Source organism: Ranitomeya variabilis, chromosome 2, assembly GCF_051348905.1.
Source record: "Ranitomeya variabilis isolate aRanVar5 chromosome 2, aRanVar5.hap1, whole genome shotgun sequence".
NCBI lineage: Eukaryota > Metazoa > Chordata > Amphibia > Anura > Dendrobatidae > Ranitomeya > Ranitomeya variabilis.
The window spans coordinates 129,478,188-129,501,507 of NC_135233.1; the positions used below are offsets into that span (position 1 = coordinate 129,478,188).

The 23,320-nt window shown below is 41.1% G+C and overlaps 1 protein-coding gene across 1 annotated transcript in view; it reads right to left on the reverse strand.

Moving 5' to 3' along the window:
* The window catches only part of CRIM1 (cysteine rich transmembrane BMP regulator 1), a 957,989-nt gene that overhangs the window by 897,185 nt on the left and 37,484 nt on the right, over positions 1 to 23,320 (reverse strand). The window lies entirely within an intron of this gene.

Below are 23,320 nucleotides of genomic sequence, written 5' to 3' on the forward strand. Positions count from 1 at the left end.
TGTTGTTATACAAGCACATACAATAGGATCATTGTGGACATTACTCCACCCATCAATACTTAGGTTAACAATTTTACCCTCCAGAGCTGTTGCACATTGCTCCATTTCTCTGTCATACACTTGATCCAGCAGTTTCCCTGCAACATCAGCTTTGCTGGGTGGACTGTATCCTGGTCTCAGTGACAACCATATTAATGAAATGTGGGTTCTCAGTCAGATGGAAAGAAGAGTTTGTTGCATAAATAAACTGGGCAATTTTTTCATCAATCAACTCTTTTTCTAATCTGCTAGTTCTTATCACAAACCTATCTATGGTGGTTCCAGGAGGTAAAGGTTTTTTCTTCCTTTTGGGTGATGGTGATATGTGGCTGTGGGTGTCTGATGATGATGCTGCTGCTGCTAATGGAGCACTATCCTGGATGGATAACTCTGAAACTGTAGAACAGGATGATGGTGATCTTGGAGGTGGATAGTTTCCAGAATCCATGAATTCCCCTAAACAAAAAAAGTCAATGCTGTTATTTTATTGTTTATACAATTTCTGCTTATTGTACACAACACATCACTGCCCCTGCCCCAAAAGGAATATTTGTTTTTCTTCATAACTGTACCAAATGACAGTAACATGCAGTAATAATAAGAAATATAATTTTTCTCACACATGACAGTTCAGTCTTTAGAAATAGGATTCAATAAAAATGTTTACCAACCTGAAGATCCTGCCTGTTCAGAAGTGTTTCTTTGGTCATCTTCATCACCACACTTCTCATGATGTTGCCTCATTCGCGCCACCAGGCCTTGCATCTCTTTGTTGCATCGTTTGCATTTTGCACGCATGCCTGCCTTACCGATAGGCGAAGGAGCTTCATTAAAATATTCCCAAACTGGGTCTCTTTTACGGCCTGCTGCCATTATAAGGAAAGAATGTAATAAACCTCAGATCGTATCGTACACACAAACAGATCCAGACTTGTCTGTCTGTGGCTATGCTGCAGTATTGTGCTCAAAGTTTCACTTTCATTTTCTTGTCTGTTTGCCCTTCCTCCTCCTCACACTTAGATTCACATTCTTCTTGTGTTATGCAGATCTATTCCACTCCAAACAATCAGAAACATATTGTCTAACTTCTTGGACTTGGCACTGAAGGGGTTGATTCTGTATTCATAGGTTTGTAGAACAATAGGATTAAGGTCTTTTTCTCAACTCTGTTCATGTTGTAACATTTTTGCCGTGAAGAAGAGGCTGGGACCTCTGCGGAGTCAAATTCAGTTTTGAGAACTGCGTAAGTAAAGCGAGCATCTGTGATAATATAGGAGAGAAACTGCCCACTAATCCTACAGAAACCTCTGGAAGAGCATGGCATTGTGAATGTTACACATATACAGCCTTTATTCTACTGAGTTAAACAACTCAGCTTTATCTCATGATGGAAGAACCTTTGGATGGTAAAATATTTTCCTCAAAAAGCAGTTTATTGAAAAAAATCCGATTTAAATAAAAAAAAATCCGATTTTTTTTATTTAAAAAAAACCAAACATTGATTTTTATCCACCCTGCTTGGCCCCCTTATTTTTGCAGTTTTACTGTAAGTTCTGCTCAAAGCTAACATTGTCCATCCACATCCTTGTTTCTTTCTCCTATTTTGTGATATGATTAGTGTGCGGGGCATTAGCACTTGTTATCACATGTGGAGTTTCCATATCTTTCTACCATGGGCATCATAATGACTATGACATACGGTGTCCCAGGGTGTCTGACCAGTCTAGAGTAATCAGTCTGCTTTTCTTTTAGGGATGCAGCATTTTGGCACATTAGGACACTATAGGTAGATTTACCCTGTCCCTTCTTCATCTATTAATGACTTCCAGGACTCTTAGGATGCGTGTGACCAGGGTTCTCTAATGCATGCTCCATGTAATTCTAACTTATTTAGTAATAGAAAGGTTAAGGGAATATTACAAATGATAAATGTTCTAGTCTGCACTCCAGGGCACACAAGCTCTATCATTTACTTTTTTTTATAAATAATTTATTGGTTATAAGGCAGATCTAAGAAAGTTGTCTGAGAGTTGATTACAGGCAGGCGAATATTGTAATTTAGTGTTCCTCAGTGACACATTGTTACTGACACTACTTGAATGTCTCAGAAGGAGGAAAGATATATTTTTCTATTTCCCAGAGAAATGTTACATTGGTTAACTTGGTTATCATCTAAACATAAAAATTGCTGAAATGTTTTCTTCACATATAGATCAAAGGAATTTTCAAATAATTTCTTGGGATGGTCCTCAGGGTGCACCCTATTTAATAGCTGCTTACTGTCAAGTTGTCCTCTTTATTAAAAAGAATGAAAACCTAATGGCACAGATTGTTATAAGGGTATATTTTCCTAATTTTTGTGTATATTTTTTTACATGGTGTACCATACATTGTGCACACTCAAGGGTGTATTTTGCTTGTCATTGTGTATGCTTTGCCCATTTTAGAGGGAATATTTTGCTTATTGTAAGTGTGTATATTTTATATACTCTGTATACTTTGCTCATTTACGCTCATTTTAAGAATATATTTTGATCTTGTGTCTAGTCATGATTTTACCACAATTTTTTTGCACAAGTTTTGAGACCATTGTGGCAAAATCTTGATACGACATCTCTAATGTAATATATGAATATACCCTAAAAATGCTTTTCCATGTAGGTTATTCCATATAGGACTTCCAGGGAGTAGGTGAAGAAACAAGCGGGGACTCAATGTGTAGTCCAAGACAGCTGTCCAACAATATTCTACTTTATTATAGATGAATAATAAAGTAAGTCTAGCAGAATGTCCTTATACATTGGCAGACAAAGTGCTTATAGCGAGCATTAATAGCATTAATGAGTTTATCGATGCTCATTTAGTTTTAAAGTTTCCCTTATTGTGAGCTTATATGAACAAATGTTTTATCGATTGCTCATTGTTTCCACCTATCAGTTCTGCCCTTTCCACAGTTTCATTATTGTCCCTATTTATAAGAAGAGAATGTGCTGCCGACAAAAAAATATTTCTTATGTTATCATAAAAGATGCGATCATCAACAAACAAGCAAATTATTGTTTGCTGTTAGATCGCCTACCATGTTTACACTGGGCAATGATCAGGACCAAACACTCGTATGAACGATTAGTCTCATTCTACAAATAATCATGTGAACTGAACACCTGTTAAGGCTTCAATTTCAGGAATACTTATTTTGTGGTATTTAAAAACAGGACAATACTAAAACTATGGTAAGTCAAAGGTTGGCAGCGTGCAGATAAAATCAATATTGCTTGATAATGCAACTTGTACGTTTTCTGGTTATAGTAGTGAAATGAATGTGCTTCACTTTTATTATATAGAGAGGAGGAATAAAAACAAAAATCTCGGCTATATTTTCTGAATACAGATACAGTATTTGTTCTCCTGTCCTTGAAGCAGGTGCCAATATAAAGTCTTGTTACATTTGCTATTTACCATTGAAAGTAAGGAATCTTTTTCCATAATTGTACAAATGTTGTCCCTACCTTTACACACAAAAATATGTGTTCTATTATTATTCCATTATTATATCCATTACTATAGTTTCCCTTAAAGGGAATCTGTCAGCAGGTTTTGTAATCTGAAGGCAGCAGGAGACAGAGGCTGAGACACAGCCTGAAGAGATTAACATTGCGGTCCTGACACTCCCCCTCCTGTGATGAGCACCTCACTGTCTACGGACTTCACACATGAGGAGCCTTGTGTGGGCGGGGCTAGCTTTCTCAGCTCTGCTTCATTCTAAATGTAAAAGCTCTGATTATATCAGAACTGCTGCACCCAGTAATCGAAGTGATACATCATTGGATTCAGCTTCTATTGCCTACATTATGCTGCTCTCAGATGAGGTAGCATAAACGTGTTGACAGATTCCCTTTAATGGGATTTCCTACCTAGTAAAGTGATGGCATATCATGAGGACTTTCAGATTGAGGAAGGTCCAATTACCAGGGACAATCTTGTTATAGGACTGGCTGCAGCGCTCATTAATACAATGGCTATTTGTCTTTATTTACTATTGGATTGATATTGGAGTCCTGTACTATATATTCAGAAGTCACATTGAGCTGTAATATGCTTGTAAGGAAGAGGCCTTATGTAATCTACGCATACAGTAGTACAACAGTCTTCTCTGCCTACATCTGGGCATGACTTAGATTATTACCGGGTACGGGTGTTATTTTGATGGTGTACAGAGCCAAATTTTTTAAATCATGTAGTCGAAATAAGGATTTATTTATTATACAAGTATAAATCCCATCTAACAACTGATGTCAGCAACATCCACTCCCTGGAATATGTTCAAGCATTTTTTATTCTAGGAGCCTTTTCAGAGATTTTATATTTACAGAGTAAAACATCTTTTCTCCCCCATGAGATTTACTGTGTGTAATTATTATCTGTATAGGTAAACAATGTTCTGCAAGGCAACACCGAAGGACAACACGCCATTGTACTCATATCACTAGCAATCATAATGTATGCTGCAAGATCTTGCTTGAAAAAAAATAAACTGTTATTCTTAAAATATTAATAGAAATTCAGCCAGGGAGCCAATTTAGCAGATACAACCAAACTCAGCACATTGAGGATGATACCAAACTACTTATTATGAAATTTACACAAACCCACTAACATAATGATTTAACTTCCCTTCCCTTTGCTCTCTCCCAAAGGATAATTCTGCTGTCTGATTTATTTGTAAGTTGCCAGAGAGGAGAGGGGAAAAAAAAGGCTGCTCTCATAAGACATTATTAAGGAGCGAGATATGATTAGCCTCCGGTACTGCAAACAAAAAAAAAAAAAAGAAGAAAATAATTCATGCATTATAAAAGATGAAAGCCTAGAAGTATTTTCTGTATAACAGAACTGCTATGGGCTACATTTACTAATGGATGATTTTTCTACATTTGCTAGATATTTCTAGTGTTAAAAAATATTTTCAGTTTAGTTTGAGTGTAGTTTACTTAAACAGCACCAAAGTTGGGGGGACATTCCCACAAATCGCCATAAGGTCTTGTGCAGCCAGCACAATTTTGCCGAGAGGTTGGGTATGCACCCAGCATCGCAGGTGCTCGAGTGATATGTCCGAGTCCCAGCGACCACATGTTTCGCAGCTTTTAGACAGCCACAAAACATGTGGGGAATTGCCTGATATACACGGGCGCTTGGACTTGAACATGTCACTCGTGCAGAGAGTGGAGGCTGTATAAAGTGCAGGGTGCAGAGAGTGGAGGCTGTATAAAGCGCAGGCTGCAGAGAGTGGAGGCTGTATGAAGCGCAGGCTGCAGAGAGTGTAGGAGGCTTCAGAAAGTGGAGGCTGTATAAAGTGAAGGCTGCAGACAGTGGAGGCTGTATAGAGCACAAGCTGCAGAGAGTGGAGGCAGAATAGCACAGGCTGCAGAGAGTGGAGGCTGTATAGTGCACAGGCTGCAGAGTGGATGCTGTATAAAGTGCAGGCTGCAGAGTGGATGCTGTATAAAGTGCAGGCTGCAGAGAGTTGAGGCTGTATAAAGTGCAGGCTGCAGAGAGTGAATGCTGTATAGAGCACAAGCTGCAGAGAGTGGAAGCTGTATAAAGTGCAGGCTGCAGAGAGTTGAGGCTGTATAAAGTGCAGGCTACAGAGAGTGGAGGCTGTATAGAGCACAAGCTGCAGAGTGGAAGTTGTATAAAGTGCAGGCTGCAGAGAGTGGAGGCTGTATAAAGTGCAGGCTGCAGAGAGTGGAGGCTGTATAGAGCACAAGTTGCAGAGTGGAAGTTGTATAAAGTGTAGGCTGCAGAGAGTGGAGGCTTTATAATGTGCAGGCTGCAGAGAGAGGAGGCTGTATAAAATGCAGGCTGCGGAGAGTGGAGGTTGTATAAAGTGCAGGTTGCAGAGAGTGGAGGATGTATAAAGTGCAGACTGCAGAGAGTGGAGAAAGTATAGAGCACAGGCTTCAGAGAGCGGAGGCTGCAGAGAGTAGATATTGTATAGAGCACAGGCTGCAGAGAGTGGAGGATGTATGGCGCACAGGCTGCAGAGTGGAGGATGTATAGAGCACAAGCTGCAGAGAGCGGAGGATGTAAAGCGCACAGGCTGCAGAGAGCGGAGGATGCAGAGAGTGGAGGATGCATAGAGCACAAGCTGCAGAGAGTAGAGGATGCAGAGAGTGGAGGATGTATAGCGCACAGGCTGCAGAGTGGAAGATGTATAGAGCACAGGCTGCAGAGAGTAGATGTTGTATAGAGCACAGGCTGCAGAGAGTGGAGGATGTATAAAGTGCAGACTGCAGAGAGTGGAGGATGTATAAAGTGCAGGCTGCAGAGAGTGGAAGATGTATAAAGTGCAGACTGCAGAGAGTGGAAGATGTATAAAGTGCAGACTGCAGAGAGTGGAGAATGTATAGAGCACAGGCTGCAGAGAGTGGAGGCAGCAAAGAGTAGATGTTGTATAGCGCACAGGCTGCAGAGAGTGGAGGATGTATAAAGTGGAGGCTGCAGAGAGTAGAGGATGTATAGCGCACAGGCTGCAGAGAGTGGAGGATGTATAGAGCACAGGCTGCAGAGTGGAGGCTGCAGAGAGTAGATGTTGTATAGAGCAAAGGCTGCAGAGAGTGGAGGATGTATTGCGCACAGGCTGCAGAGTGGAGGCTGCAGAGAGTGGAGGATGTATAGAGCACAGGCTGCAGAGAGTGGAGGATGCAGAGTGGAGGATGTATAGTGCACAGGCTGCAGAGAGTGGAGGCTGCAGAGAGTGGAGGATGTATAGAGCACAGGCTGCAGAGAGTGGAGGATGTATAGAGCACAAGCTGCCAAGAATGGAGGATGTATAGTGCACAGGCTGCAGAGAGTGGAGGCTGCAGAGTGAAGGATGTATAGTGCACAGTCTGCAGAGAGTGGAGGCTGCAGAGAGTGGAGGATGCATAGCGCACAGGCTGCAGAGAGTAGAGGATGTATAGAGCACAGGCTGCAGTGAGTGGAGGATGTATAGAGCACAGGCTGCAGAGAGTGGAGGATGTATAGAGCACAGGCTGCAGAGAGTGGAGGATGTATAGCGCACAGACTGCAGAGTGGAGGCTGCAGAGAGTAGAGGATGTATAGTGCACAGGCTGCAGAGAGTGGAGGCTGCAGAGAGTGGAGGATGTATAGCGCACAGGCTGCAGAGAATGGAGGCTGCAGAGAGTGGAGGATGTATAGCGCACAGGCTGCAGAGAGCGGAGGCTGCACAGGGTGCAACCGTCTCCATGCTATGGTGGTACTCTGTGTGCTGCTCTGCATGGTGCTGCATTACAAAGATATTTTCCCGTAAAAGCAATGAATGTTATGGCTCTGCACAACTATTATGAGCATGAGGACTTATACTGGAAGTATTCTGAGGATTCAGTTACCTCCTTGGCAGAAGACACCAGGTAGGTCTATTGTGTTATACTGTAAATGTTGGAAAAATCCATGTGCCGGATGATGGGTGCATACTGTAGCTTTACGTGACAAGATATCTGGACAACTCAAGCTGAGCTGTGTCTCTGTAGCCACTCCACAGACCTGTCATTAATAGTTCTTAAATAAGGTTGGGTTCTCTGGGGACACTTGAAAACAGCAATCCTGTAGTGCTACATATTGCTTCTGGCTGTGAATACTCATTATGTGCTTTCTTTAACAAAAAAAAAGTCCCTAACACAAGCCCGGGAGTCATAGGCTATGTAATACTACTTTCTAGTAGGCTTTGCTGAAAATGTGTGAAAGTGTTAGGAAGAATATATTTGGAGGCTCGGTAAATGGTTGGGCTTGCAGTTCAGTGTGCAGAAATGACTTCAGTATCGCGGAGATAATCTCTGGAGAATGTACGGCATTGTGACTTAAGGGGTCGGCATTGTTCATAAACACAAATGTTTTCATCAGCCCTAAAAAAAAAAAAAAGATCAGTGCTGCAGTTTACTGTAACAAAGACGCCACTAAATAAAAAGTTTATATCGTTAAAAAGGTGAGAAAACATCTAAAACAACCCGGTTTATTGCTATTGCATTAATGGTATATCCAATTTTAATGAGACTGTGAAACATCGTTAGTGAGGATTCAAATATTATCTGCGGCGGTCGTTAAGCCCAATATCTAGAGCACAGCAATGTCATCCAAAACTGTACAATTAGAAAGCATACTGTAACTTTCAAACCTTATGGGAACATTTGTTAAAGGGAAAGGGCTCTGAAATGCATCAGTGGCCAAGCATGTGCTCCACTCATCATTTACGGGACTACAGAAGATAGCCGATGACAGCGATGGGAAGAACTCCTTATAATAAACAGATCTTGCTTCCAAGACTTAGATAACGGGATTCATAAATGTGTGCTGCACCCTAACCCAACATCAGGTCGTATATAGGTGAATTATCTTCTGTCAATGAGGACCAGGACATGTTAATGTCATTTTACATGTGTTTTTAGTATCTTACTCTTTCTTTGCTTAAATTTCTTCAATGCTATCAGATGATTAAAAACTCATCGGTTACCATATTTATTCTGCTCTATTTGAGGCCAGCATAAAATAGCAACAGACGCCGTGATGCTGTAGCTTTCATTAAACCAGTCTCAAGATGTAGTAGCATGAGCCCTTCTCAGAGTCCTCTCAATAAGGCGCGTGTGCTCTGAATTCATGGCCTCCAGACTAACCCCAGCCACATGCCAGTCACTGACTAACACAATTCTCCCAATACACAGTAAGGTTATGTTTCCATGGGGTGTATTGCTTGAGTCTTTGATGCAGATTGGACGCTGCGTAAATCTGCAGCGTCCAGATGTTAGAGCATAGTGGAGGGGATTTTATGAAATCCCATCTCCAGTATGCATAAAAACACGCAGGCGGCAGACCTGCGTAACCGGACAAGTGGCGCGTCTTTATAGACCGCAGCATGTCTATTTATCTTGCGGAGACGCTCCGTCTCCTAAAGACAAATAACACAGTCTATGTATAGAAAGCGGTGATTCCGCCTGTATTCAATGAACACATCCGGAATCACCGTGCGTACAAAAGGGGGCAGGGATTTGGGCAGAGTGGGGTATCTGCTGCGTCCAAAGCGCTGCCAATACGCCCCGTGGACACATAGCGTAATAGAACCAGGCTCCACCAGACACATGAATATGAGGACTCCGGGCTCACACAGCCCGAGGACCAAATATGGCATCCTAAATTTAGTTACATTTTATAATTACATTTAGGCTGCGGCTACACAGTGGCATTAGAGTGGCACAAGCCAAGTGACAAAAGATGGCCTTTACCTGCTGCTACATTGCCATGTAATGCTGGTGAATCCTGTGACTGCAACAATAATGTCGCAACATATCCAACTAGTTCCGACTTTATTGCACTTGCTTGTGGCCACGTGGGTCGCAATACTGTCCCATTCACCTGCAATACGTGCTGATAAAGCAGAGAGAAATCTGCGGCCATGCAAGTGATTTCACCGCGTAGCTATAGCCTTAGAAAAAAATGAAGCTAAATATTGATTTCACAGTACAAATAACACAAAACATATAAAAGCCCAATAGGGACTGATGTATCTGTAAAGCAGGCCCACATTCGTGTACTGGGTACTACTGGCATGCTTATCTATCTTTTACCATTTTTAATCTATTAATCACCGAGAGGCTCACATGAATGGAGAATGCATGGTGACTGGCATTGTACAGCTGACATACATGATGGATGAGAAGGCAAACCTATTATTGTCTTTAGTGAAAAGTCCACATAAAGGTAGCGAGGGTGCAAATGCTTACACCAGCGGTCCACGCAAGACTTAGAGCAGACAGGCTCTGTATAGAAGCCTGGTCTTTACTCAGCATTCATTGACCATTAGATTAACCCTTGCATGCACATGAGTCTAAAAGAGTCCAAAATAGAAGAAATGAAGCTGGCGGCACTCGCCATATAATAAAAATCTCTATTAATCCATTAGAATCAAGTACACTCAGGCAAGAAGAGTATAGAGGCGAGACACAGAGCTGGTGACTGAAGTTTCGCATCTACTGACACTTCCAAATTGCCTACGCGGGCATCAACCACGAGTGTAACTGCATACCTGAAAAGGAGTGATCGTAGTGACAAGTGGTCATCTTATGTTCCAATATTCTTCTATACTTATGCCCAAAACTAACTAACAGGCAATGGAATGTGAATTGTGCAGGATGTAGCAGGTGTCGCGTGAAAGACATTAAATACATGCACCTTATAATAAAGCGCACACACAAGATTTATTATCAGGTGATGTTCCCCAATTGGCAACATAATAATTCACAATTTGGCTGCATTGGTAGCGCACTACAGATATCTTACAGCACTATACGTAAAGTAAAAATGACCCAGCCTATGTATGGTAACGTGACGTAAAACCATTTACATTTATCTAGCCAGGAATGAAATCCCCACTCAGTAAATAGTGCTTTCATATGCAGAGAAAACCTCTCCGGATTCAGTCTACCTTTTATAGCCAGGAAATGAGATTTCTTTTTTTTTCCATGTAGAAGATGAACCTAGGCCTTAAACACTACATCAATAGTCTCTGAACTAGGAAATTCAACCAATCTCATAGTTTTTATACTGCACAGCCCAAGAAGGCAGCAATACAGAACATGCAGCAGAAGTAGAGCGTCGCACATGTGAGGGCTCATTCACACTGGCGTATATTCTCTAAGGTACCGTCACATTAAGCGACGCTGCAGCGATATAGACAACGATGCCGATCGCTGCAGCGTCGCTGTTTCGTCATTGTGTGGTCGCTGGAGAGCTGTCACACAGACAGCTCTCCAGCGACCAACGATGCCGAAGTCCCCGGGTAACCAGGGTAAACATCGGGTTACTAAGCGCAGGGCCGCGCTTAGGAACCCGATATTTACCCTGGTTACCAGTGTAAATGTAAAAAAACCCAAACACTACATACTTACATTCCGGTGTCTGTCGCGTCCCCCGGCGTCCGCTTCCCTGCACTGTGTAAGCGCCGGCCGTAAAGCAGAGTGGTGACGTCCCCGCTGTGCTCTGCTTTACGGCCGGCCGGCGCTGACACAGTGCAGGGAAGCGGACGTTGGGGGACGTGACAGACACCAGAATGTAAGTATGTAGTGTTTGGGTTTTTTTCACATTTACAATGGTAACCAGGGTAAATATCGGGTTCCTAAGCGCGGCCCTGCGCTTAGTAACCCGATGTTTACCCTGGTTACCAGTGAAGACATCGCTGAATCAGCGTCACACACGCCGACTCAGCGATGTCAGCGGGTGAGCCAGCGACGAAATAAGGTGCTGGCCTTCTAGCTCCGACCAACAAAGTCACAGCAGGATCCTGATCGCTGCTGCGTGTCAAAAACAACGATATCGCTATCCAGGACGCTGCAACGTCACGAATCGCTATCGTTATCGTTGTTAAGTTGTTCAGTGTGAAGGTACCTTAAGGCGACAGAATCGGGCTGATTATGCTAATGACGCTCAGCTCAAACTGTCAGAGTTCGGTCAGAGTGTCACCTTAATCAGAGTTTGCAGTCCCATGTATCACAAGCACCCATAGACTTGTTTGGGTGCCCCTGAACAGATTATCAGAGTCACTCACAGCATGCTGCTATTGTTCTCTCGTGCCGAATCAGCATGAGGAAATAGTCGCTGATCTGGACTGCCCCATTGTGTAACACTGAGCCGAGTGCTATCAGATAAAACATACACGTGGTCAAAATTGCTGGTACCCACAATGACAGAAAAACCCACAATGGTCACAGAAATAACTTGAATCTGACAAAAGTAATAATAAATAAAAGATCTATGAAAATTAACAAATGAAAGTCAGACATTGCTTTTCAACCATGCTTCCACAGAATTAAAAAAAAAACCTCATGAAAAAGGCCTGGACAGAAATGATGGTACCCCTGAAAATAATGTGACAAAAGGGACATGTTAACTAGCGTCACAGGTGTCTACAATCTTGTAATCAGTAAGTGGACCTGTATATAGGGCTACAGATATTCACTGTGCTGTTTGGTGACATGGTGTGTATCACAATCAACATGGACCAGAGGAAACAAAGGAAAGAGTTGTCTCAGCAGATTAGAAAGAAAATTATAGACAAACATGTTGAAGGTAAAAGTTAGAAGACCATCTCCAACTAGCTTGATGTTCCTGTGACTACAGTTGCACATATTATTCAGAAATTTAACATCTATGAGACTGTATCCAACCTTCCTGGGCGGGGCCGCAGGAGGAAAATTGATGACAAATCAAAGAGACGGATAATACGAATGGTAACAAAAGAGCCCAGAAAAACTTCTAAACAGATTAAAGGTGAATTTCAGGCTCAAGGAACATCAGTGTCAGATCGCACCATCTATCATTGTATGAGCCAAAGTGGACATCATGGGAGAAGACCAAACAGGACAACATTGTTGAAAAAAAATCATAACAAAATACATGTTGACAAGCCACAAAGCTTCTGAGAGAATTTCCCATGGACAGATGAGACAAAAATTGAACTTTTTGGCAAGGCACATCAGCTCTATGTTCACAGATGGAAAAATGAAGCATATCAAGAAAAGAACACTATCCCTACTGTGAAACATGGAGGAGGCTCTGTTATGTTCTGGGGCTGCTTTGCTGCATCTGGCACAGGGGGTCTAGAATCTGTGCAGGGTACATTGAAATCTCAAGACTATCAAGGGATTCTAGACAGAAATGTGTTGCCCAGTGTCAGAAAGCTTGGTCTCTGTCATGGGTCTTGAAACAGGATAATGACAAAAAACATACAGCGAAAACCACCCAAGAATGGCTAAGAGGAAAACATTGGACTACTCTGAAGTCGCCTTCTATGAGCCCTGATCCTAAATCCTATTGAGCATCTTTGGAAAGAGCTGAAACATGCCGCCTGGAAAAGGAAACCTTGAAACAGGAGACAACTAGAGCAGTTTGCTCTTGAGGAGTGGGCCAAAATACCCATGGAGAGGTGCAGAAGTCTCATTGACAGTTGCAGGAATCATTTGATTGCAGTGATTGCCTCAAAAGCTTGTGCAACAAAATATTAAGTTACGGGTACCATCATTTCTGTCCAGACCTATTTCATGAGTTTTATGCTTTAAAAAATTCTGTAGAAGAAGCATGGTTGAAAAGCAATGTCTGACTTTCATTTGCTCATTTTCATAGATCTTTTATTTATTATTACTTTTGTCAGATTCAAGTTATTTCTGTGGCCATTGAGGGTTTTTCTGTCGTTAAACGAGGGGTACCAACAATTATGACCACGTGTGTATACTAATTTTCTTTGGAAAAGAAATAACAGCAGAAAATTTAGCAGGTGTTGCTGACTGGTTACAAAGGAAAAGCGTTCTTACTGGTTCCCTTTTAAAGGGAAGCTTTAGGACAGCATATTCCTATCCTTGTGTAAAGTGTAATCCCAGTGAGCTTTTTGTGGCATGATTATTTTTTGTTACATTAAAGAGATTGTCAGCATTTGACATCAGTCTCTGTCCGCAATAAGTCTCACAATTGAAGCTTCCTATCACAGACACGCCAGAAGGAATTTCAAGGGGAACCCAATTTATTTACCTTTTGTTTAAAAAAAATGTACAGTTCCTAAGGAAACCATTCAAACTTCCTCAATTTAATGGAAGATATAATCAGAAAACCATGTTTCGGATGAATGGTCAATCTTCCTTGGTCAGAAATGAACAAATGGAGGTTGCTGTACGTCTCCAATATGCACTTAGATAAAGGAATGCCGATTAGTATACAACCTTCATCATACACTGAACATCTGGCCAATATAACCAGAGAGCTCATATCTCCATACATAAATATAGAAACTCATAGAATGTGTAACAATCTGTCCATAGCTCATCATCCTTAGGTGCACTCCATGTCAGGAAGAGTTCAGCTATACATATGTAGATATAACATATGCACTGAAATTGTAGCGCCCAGGAGTGGAATGTAAGGTGTCTCTCAAGAACTTTGCACTCTTTTGAGATTCCTTTTAAAACCTGAATTACTGTAGTGAACAGTCATGCTGTAAGGAAGGCTTCAATGAATGCTTTCATTGACAGTGGCACACAGGTAACAATTGACAGGTAAAGAGAGAGAAAAAGCAATGGATTACATGAAACATAATGCTAGGAATCTTTAGTAAACTGAGCTAAGCAGACATCCAGCAAACAGAATTCCTCTGACACCTGACTTGTGTTAGAGCACAAATATTTTTCAACACAACTTGAAAGATGGACTCGCCCATGGTAATACAGCAAAGAAATACACAGCCTCCCCCAAAAACAGATACCCCGTTTGTTGGCAGCGCCCTTTTCTGCTTTGATATTGTTTCTGATTTTATGCTATTAAAAACAGCGGGCATAACAGTTAAAGCATCTTTTTTACTGCCCTGGTCTCTATTTCCTTCACAATCTTATCCCTTAAAAGAAGTTAACTAATTTTTGGACACTGCTAACGTGTATACATTTATAAAACTCTGGTCTGCTAACATTTTGCCTTTTCTTAAATAAAAGTGCTAGGAAGTTCTATATGCTGAGCTCCATTCACCCAGCATATGGCAACACAGTGTGGAATATGTTCTTTATACAATGGAAGCTCAGTTCTGCCGGCCATTTTTCTTCTCTGCTTTGTAAGTATATAGCCACAGCCTTCTGTCGAAGGTATAACTTGAGAGATCTTGAAGGAATGGAAAGAATTTCTAGCATTGCCAGTAAAGATTGAAAACCTGAAATGTATTCAGAGATATATAAAAATAAGGTTGCACAACTTTCATACATGGCAGGGCATACAACTTTCCAACAGTAACTCTGTCCTTATGCGTGACCAGGCTCGGACTGGCCCATAGGGTAACAGGGGAATCCCCCGGTGGGCCCCTCTGCAGATCTGGGCCCCAAGCAACTGTATGGGCAGTACTTGGCATAATCCACTTGATTCACTATGTACAGAATAAAGCAGCATCTCATCATTCATTAACCAAACTACCCAGTTAATTATTATATAGAGATATAGGTAAATTTGAGAATGAGGGTAGTGTAATATTTGTATGCAGGTGAAAAGTGGGCCCCCCAAAGTCAATGTTACTGGTGGGCCCTCGGCATCCCAGTCCGACACTGTGCGTGACATGTTCATTTGGAGGATACAAATATCCATTTGTAGCAATAAGTGAAAGTGCGGAATACTGTCCACAGTTATTAGGTATTACTGAAATAACGGCAGACACATTAACAATGAAAACAGATGTAATCAGATACTGTAAAGAACACGATATGAAGAAAACGTTAATAAAAAGGGGTTGTCTAGGTCATCAGTATTAGATTGGTGGGGGTCCAACACCTGGCACCCCCACAAATCAGCTGTTATAAGCTCTCTCGGTGGACTATATAAGAGACAGCTGTGCTGAGTAAATGATATAGAGAATCATCTTGGTATAATAAGGAAAAATGCCTGAGTATAATGTCAACTTTATTAATTACTTCTAATTATACTTTAAAGGGGTTGTCCACTACTAGGACAACCCCTTCTCGATCTAAATGTTTGGCGTCGATAAAATAAGAAAGCTTTTACTCACCATGCCGGCGCCGTTCCAGCGGTGTCGGCAGTCGCGTTCCCAGGGCTCATGTGTGGTTGTTGTGACATGTGAGTGCTCATGGGACTGTCTGCACCATTGGACAAATTGAACATCAAGAAGAAGCGAGAAAGCAGCCCTGACTCCTGTAGATGTTGAAAGGTCAAGTAGGGACATTTTTCATTGTAAGGGGAGCGCTATGTCAAATTCATAGGGTGCCAACCTCCACGCTCAGTAAGGCTATGTTTGCACGGTCAGTATTGGCAGCACTTTGGACGGAGCTCCGCCCAAAGCGCTGCCGGCTTTTGTACGCGCAGTGATTCCAGATGTGTTCATTGAACCATGCGGAATCACCGCATCCTATACATTGGACTGTGATATTTATCTTTCAGAGACTGAGCGTCTCCGCAAGATTAATACACATGCTGCAGACTGGAAAGACGCGCCACATGTCTGGTTACGCAAGGATGCAGGAGGCGTCCCTGCACACATAGTGGAGATGGGATTACATAAAATACCCTCCACTATGCTGTAACATCTGGCCGCTGCAGATTGGATGCTGCGGCTGTACGCAATGCCCAATCCGCAGCGAATACTGACCGTGGAAACATACCCTAAGGGAATTTAATTGTGCAGGGCAACTTTTACCATCTACCTTTCGTATCTCCCCTTTTTCACAGATTGTATGTGACGATCACTCCTCTAGGTATCAGTTGAATTATGTTTTTACTCTGCTATGTCTTTATTATCTGTACAAGTAACCTCTGAAATGTAAAGTGCTGAAGAATATGTTGGTGGCTCAGTGGATAGCACTGCACCCATGCAACGCTAGAGTCCTGGGTTCAAATCCCACCAAGGACAACATCTGCAAGGAGTTTGTATGTTTGCCCCGTGTTTGTGTGGGTTTCCTCCGGGTACTCCAGTTTCCTCCCACACTCCAAAGACCTACTGATAGGGAATCTAGATTGTGAGCCCCATCAGGGACAGCGGCAATAATGTGTGCAAACTGTAAAGCGCTGCGGAATATGTTAGCGCTATATAAAAATAAAGATTATTATTATTATGTATAGATGAAAACAGTCTTAGGGTACGTTCACACAGGACTTTTTTGCTGCTTTTTTTTATGCTAATTTTCAGCTGCTTTTTACAGTACCAGTAAAGCCTATGAGATTTCAGAAATCTCATGCACACACGTTGGTTTTTTGTTTGATCAGTATTTTCTGCTTTGCTGCTTTTTTTGGACATAGGGCATGTCACTTCTTTCAGCGTTTTTGCAGCGTTTTTGCAGCGTTTTTTCACCCATTGACTTGAATGGGTGATGAAAAAAACGCTGCAAAAACGCTGAAAAAACGCATGTAGCATTATTTGCTGCGTTTTTTGTGCAGAAAATCATGGCCAGCAGGAAGTGATCTCACAGCCAAGAGCTTAGGGGTGTGGTTAGTGAGGTGTGAAGAGCCATTGTGAGCCATTGTGAGGTGTGAAGAGCCATTGTGAGGTGTCCTGATTGTGATCTATTGTGAGGGAGTTCCTGGTAGTAAGGTGTGAAGAGCCATTGTGAGGTGTCCTAGCAGCTGAAAATTGGCATAAAAAAAGCAGCAAAAATCTGCAGCAAAAATCTGCAGCAAAAATCTGCAGCAAAAAAGTCCTGTGTGAACGTACCCAAAAAACGCACCAAAAACGCACCAAAATAACGCACCTAAATTAGCATTAAAAAAAGCAGCAAAAAAGTCCTGTGTGAACGTACCCTTACTAATACAATGTATGATGTATAGATAAAAATAATGTCTCACTAACACAATGTATGATGCATAGATGAAAACAGAGTCTTACTAACATTAACACAATGTATGATGTATAGATGAAAACACAGTCTTACTAACACAATGTATGATGTATAGATGAAAATAGAGTCTTACTAACATTAACACAATGTATGATGTATAGATGAAAACACAGTCTTACTAACACAATGTATGATGTATAGATGAAAATAGAGTCTTATTAACACAATGTATGATGTATACACGAAAACAGAGTCTTATTAACACAATGTATGATGTATACACGAAAACAGAGTCTTATTAACACAATGTATGATGTATACACGAAAACAGAGTCTTATTAACACAATGTATGATGTATACATGAAAACAGAGTCTTATTAACACAATGTATGATGTATACATGAAAACAGAGTCTAAGGCTACGTTCACATTAGCGTTAAGCTAATGTGCGTCGGGTTTGCGTCGGCGACGCAGCGGCGACGCATGCGTCATGCGCCCCTATACTTAACATGGGGGACGCATGCGTTTTTTTTTGTTGCGTTGTGCGACACATGCGTCTTTTTTGCCGCAAGCGTCGGACCAAGAAAACGCAACAAGTTGCATTTTTCTTGCGTCCGATTTTCGGCAAAAACCGACGCATGCGTCGCAAAACGCAGCGTTTTTGCGTGCGTTTTGACGCGTTTTTGCGTGCGTTGTGCGTTGCGTCGCCGACGCAGCGGCGCACAACGCTAGTGTGAACGTAGCCTAACACAATGTATGTTGTAGAAGAAATAACCTTGGCACTCAAGGCTCTTTGGAGGTGCACAAGTCAGGTTTCCAGCCCGTCAGTCAATAATAATAAATCACTTGGCACTCAGAAGTTTTGCAAGGTGAAAATAGAATATTTTGTTTATTTTGTGCATCCAGTTCAAAGATTTTTAAACGTTTTCGGTCTAATCACAAGACCTTCATCAGAAACAGCTTTGAAGTACTGGAAGCCAAACAAAAAGGCATGTGGACCCAGAGAGCCAGCGCAAGATAGTACCTGGGATATTGTACCTTTATAGTCCTGGAGGGATGAGAGAGAGACACCGTAGCAACATATAATCGCAGGGGAACTGGTGCTGGTACCTCTAAGTATATGGCGCTGGGCTGCAGGGGCTGCCGGGCGGTCCCGGAACCAGCGGCAGCCCCTGCAGCCCAGCGCCATATACTTGGAGGTACCAGCACCAGTTTCCCCTGCGATTATATGTTGCTACGGTGTTTCTCTCTCATCCCTCCAGGACTATAAAGGTACAATATCCCAGGTACTATCTTGCGCTGGCTCTCTGGGTCCACATGCCTTTTTGTTTGGCTTCCAGTACTTCAAAGCTGTTTCTGATAAAGGTCTTGTGACTAGACCGAAAACGTTTAAAAATCTTTGAACTGGATGCACAAAATAAACAAAATATTCTATTTTCACCTTGCAAAACTTCTGAGTGCCAAGTGATTTATTACAATGTATGTTGTATACATGAAAACAGAGTCTTACTAACACAACGTATGATCCAGAGATGAAAACAGTCTTTCTAACACAATGTATGATGTGTAGATGGAAAAAGAGTCTTACTAACACAATGTATGATGTGTAGATGGAAACAGTCTTACTAACACAATGTATGATGTGTAGATGGAAACAGAGTCTTACTAACACAGTATTACTTTTCTCTCAAATTGTATTTACCAAGTGACGTCTATGCACAAACTTCGCTCACCAGCCATGAAGCTCCACTCTAGCTTTTCATTTTTTGATTCAGAGAATATTTGATTCCCAATCATTTATCATTAAGGTTTTCTCATTCAAATCTACAGGAGTACTGCATCTTCTGACATGTATAAAGAACTCGCCATAGGATGATCAAAGATGCACTTTTACTTTAATTAAAAAATACATACATATATATATATATATTGTTCACATTAGACCTCAAAGTATCACAATTCTGAACACAAGCAACAATGTCTGAACTATGTAAGTGTCTCTGATGCCCTTTGCCGAGACAACTAATCAAACTTCAGAGCGAGGAATTAGAGCTGCAGAGACATTTTACATAATTCAGCCTTACAGTGCTTGTTTATTGCATCAAATAGATTTTTTTTGCTTTTGGCCTCTGACATGACTCCATGGAAAGAGAAATTACTCCTCTCCTTCTTAGATTAATTCGATGATATCTTGTATGCCTATTTTTTGAGTAATGCTCTTTTAAATGGCAGTTCTCATTACCTTTCTGACTTATGCATTGATAAGTAAAATATATTGAATCTTGCTCTTTGCAGCAGTAAGGGATAGTGTATGAAATACTAAAGCCTGTTTTCTTTTTTTGTATTTTTTTGTGTTAAATCACAGGCTTATCTATTAGATGCTAGAGATATGAGTGAGAAATTGCTCCAATAAAAGTGCTGAAATCTCTCACCGCAGTGCTAGAAAATATGCTCCGAGATGAAAATTAAACAAAAAACGTCTGGATACTTAAAGATCTGCAAACAGGGCCAAGAAAAAACAATGTTTTGTCTGAAATGAAAATGATTCTTTCTTCTGCACATAAACTGCATTATATTCTTAATCAATAATTATGCAGAATGCCTGTAAGATTACATTAATTATAATTGTAGTCTAGATGATGTATTGAAATAGAAGACGGCACAAGATCAACATTCATTATGCAGGCAGACAGAGCAAAATTGGCAATAAAATAACCTCTAGAAAAATTTTGGCGGTGTTAAAAACAGCAGAAATATGTTCTATTGATTTTTAGATAATGTTAAATGTCATATGGCTGCAAATTTGTTGCAATTTACTAATAATTGCCTGGAGTTAATACTGTAGTGCTGAATCCGTTCCACCAATGCTCAGTATACACTCATATCTCCTTCTTTTGTGAGTGAAATAATCCAATTCAGTTAATCAATTCCTTGTACTAAAGATCTTCCTTATCTTCTACCTGCTAGAGCTTTTGTTACCACATACTTTTATTTTTCACATAACGGATAACAATAAATGCTTCAAATCCTTTAAAAAGAACTTATCGCCTTCCACTTTTTTATCTAAATCAGTTAGTTATGGTGTTTTTACCATTACATTTTAACTTTCTTCTTTAGAGAATATCCACATTATTCTGAATACATTATGGGTGGGTTCTAAAACCCCTGGCAAAAATTATGGAATTACCGGCCTTCGAGGATGTTCATTCAGTTGTTTAATTTTGTAGGAAAAAAGCAGATCACAGACATGGCACGAAACTAAAGTCATTTCAAATGGCAACTTTCTGGCTTTAAGAAACACTAAAAGAAATCAAGAACTAAAAATGTGGTAGTAGTCAGTAATGGTTACTTTTTATAACCAAGCATAGGGGAAAAATTATGGAGTCACTCAATTCTGAGGAAAAAATTATGGAATCATGAAAAATAAACAAACAAAAAAAACACTCTAACACATCACTAGTATTTTGTTGCACCAGCTCTGGCTTTCATTACAGCTTGCAGACTCTGAGGCATGGACTTAATGAGTGTCAAAGGGTTTTACCGCGGATCCGCGGCGATTTTGATGCTGCGGGTCCGCAGCAGTTTCCATAGCATTTACATGTAAACCGCAAACCGCTGTGCACATGCTGCAGGAAAAACCACGCAGAAACGCAGCGGTTTACATTCCGCAGCATGTCACTTCTCTGTGCAGAATCGCTGCGATTCTGCACACATAGAAATGCATTGATCCGCTTACTTCCCGCATGGGGCTGTGCCCACGATGCGGGAAGTAAGTGGATAATGTGCGGTTGCTACCCGGGGTGGAGGAGAGGAAACTCTCCTCCAGGCCCTGGTAACCATATTTGTGGTAAAAAAAAAGAATTAAAATAAAAAATAATGCTATACTCACCTCTCAGCGCTGCACGCGGCCGTCCGGTCTCAGGTTTGCTGTGCGAGCAGGACCTGAGGTGACGTCGCGGTCACATGACCGTGATGACGCAACGGTCACATGACCCGGGCCTACGTGTGCACATAGTCAAACAGTACTCTTCATCAATCTGGCTCCAACTTTCCCTGATTGCTGTTGCCAGATCAGCTTTGCAGGTTAGAGCCTTGTCATGGACCCTTTTCTTCAACCTCCACCAAAGATTTTCAATTGGATTGAGATCCGGACTATTTTCAGGCCATGACATTGACCCTATGTGTCTTTTTTCAAGAAATCTTTTCACAGTTTTTGCTCTATGGCAGGATGCATTATCATCTTGAAAAATGATTTCATCATCTCCAAACATCCTTTCAATTGATGGGATAAGAAAAGTGTCCAAATTATCAACATAAACTTGTGCATTTATTGATGATGTAATGACAGCCATCCCCCCAGTGCCTTTACCTGACATGCAGCCCCATATCTTCAATGACTGTGGAAATTTGTATGTTCTCTTCAGGCAGTCATCTTTATAAATCTCATTGGAACGGCACCAAACATTAGTTCCAGCATCATTACCTTGCCCAATGCAGATTCGCAATTCATCATTAAATATGACTTTCATCCAGTCATCCACAGTCCACGATTGCTTTTCCTTAGCCCATTGTAACCTTGTTTTTTTCTGTTTAGGTGTGAATGATGGCTTTCGTTTAGCTTTTCTGTATGCAAATCCCATTTCCTTTAGGCGGTTTCTTACAGTTCGGTCACAGATGTTGACTCCAGTTTCCACCCATTCGTTCATTTGTTTTGTTGTGCATTTCCTGTTTTGGAGACATATTGCTTGAAGTTTCCGGTCCTGACACTTTGATGTCTTCCTTGGTCTACCAGTATGTTTGCCTTTAACAACCTTCCCATGTGGTTTGTATTTGGTCCATATTTTAGACACAGCTGACAGTGAACAACCAACATCTTTTGCAACATTGCGTGATGATTTACCCTCTTTTACGAGTTTGATAATCCTCTCCTTTGTTTCAATTGACATCTCTCTTGCTGGAGCCATGATTCATGTCAGTCCACTTGGTGCAACAGCTCTCCAAGGTGTGATCACTCCTTTTTAACTACACACTAACAAGCAAATCTAATTTGATACAGGTGTTATTTTTAGTTATGGAAATTTACAGGGTGATTCCATAATTTTTTCCACAATTGAGTGACTCCATAATTTTTCCCCTATGCTTGGTTAAAAAAGTAACCATTACTGACTAACACATTTTTTGTTCTTGATTTCTTTTAGTGTTTCTTAAAGCCAGAAATTTGCCATTTGAAATTACTTTCGTTTTGTGGATGTCTGTGATCTGCTTTTTTTCTACAAAATTAAACAACTGAATGAACATCCTCCAAGGCCGGTGATTCCATAATTTTTGCCAGGGGTTGTATAAAAGCACAGTTCTCACTCCACTTCTCCTCTAGTGCTCTGACAGTCAGTCTACAGGAAGGGAAATAACACACAGACGAGTCCTTATCTTCAAGTCTTGTTGAAATGTGTCTAAAATATTTTACTTTTAGAATTTTCATATTGCATTAAAAAAAAAAAAAAAGTGACAGGCACTCTTCATTTTGAATTAAGTAGTTGTAGTAATCATCACTGCTTGCTTCACTACACATTTTCTTCTATAAAATGAAAACTGTTTGCTTTGGGCAAGACATTCACGTATTGCTTGTATAAGATTGTATAAAATAAGCCCAACCCCACTTGACAAAAATTGAAGTGTGGTTACCAGTTTGGCTAGGAGCTAGGAGGATAAGTGCCACCACCGCTTTGACATCATACAAGTGGTCTCCTCCCTTTCCTGTCCAGATCAAAGTACTGTCTGTATGCGGCTACCATCATGGGCCTCATTGTAAAGGGTAACACTGCCAATTGATAAACTTTTGACCTGTAATCGTAACCTTTTACAAGTTTTGATTGGTGGTGGTTCCGTGTGCTGAGACCCCAATTGTGTAAGCAAAATGGTAACAACACTA